Here is a 1,051-nt window from a genome sequence, read left to right on the forward strand (position 1 = left end):
TTTTTAAACTGGATATTGATGCCCTAGTTATGCAATATATTTATGACATAAAAAACAAAAATAATATCCAAAGCTAAAAATAGTTCCAGTGGTAAATATACCCTAATGATATATGGTCATTGAAAGAGTTTGCTGGTAACTACCTCTAAAGCTCATCTAGGTATGAAACATGTTTTTTTTTGGTTTTTTTTCTTCATCATATAATGATACACACAGTTAATATATAAATAGATCTGTAATAATCTTAGGCTCATCAGAACAAGTATGTGCTACAAACTACTCTTTAGCAAGACCAAAAGATATAATGAAAAGCTTTATTGAGAAAACTAGCATTGACTTACAGAGGTATAACTTATGACTACCAGTACCTGGCGGTGTAGGGAGCACGGGAGCTCACGACCGTTTTATCATGGAGGGTTGGGAGACAGTGACTGAATAGGTTATCTAAAACAACAGAGAACGGGAAGAGAAGATCAGCGAGGCACACGAGAGCTTCTTACTCGCCAACTTGCAACCTTGTCAAGGCGAATAATTTGTGTAGCACAGCTTCTCTCTCGACAAAACGAATAGAGCACTTTTTCTCTTGAACAAGGAGAGAAAGCTACGTACTTTGGGTGAATGAATGTTCATGGACTTGTAATTTTCTATTCTATTTCTTTTTAAGCAAAGGAGGAAAAAAAATTTTGTGCCAAAGAATGACGATGTGGCCAACAAGGCTGCAAGATCATTTATATATACACACCAACACAAATACACACGCACACACAAACACTCCTGCAGCTTCCATTTAAGCTACTGAACATACAGCACTCACTCACATAATTCTATGTTTATGTAAAATATAATATATATGGGCCTAAAAGTCACATACAAATCACATCGAAGTCATTATGTAGAATGACTGATCGTACACTTGTTCTGCAAAAAACAAGCATTGGATATAATCTTGTAGTTCAATCATCATCTGATATTTCATTTTTCCAGTTACTTTTTTTATAGTTACTTCAAAAGTAGACTGACAAGTTCACATATTTCATTACAAGCACAGGAA

The 1,051-nt window shown here is 34.9% G+C and overlaps 1 protein-coding gene across 1 annotated transcript in view; it reads right to left on the reverse strand.

The window, feature by feature from the left end:
- LOC119594720 (RNA-binding protein 39-like) overlaps positions 1 to 1,051 on the reverse strand; it is a gene marked incomplete in the record, with an annotated part of 10,596 nt that overhangs the window by 6,256 nt on the left and 3,289 nt on the right.

Source organism: Penaeus monodon, chromosome 34, assembly GCF_015228065.2.
Source record: "Penaeus monodon isolate SGIC_2016 chromosome 34, NSTDA_Pmon_1, whole genome shotgun sequence".
Lineage (NCBI taxonomy): Eukaryota > Metazoa > Arthropoda > Malacostraca > Decapoda > Penaeidae > Penaeus > Penaeus monodon.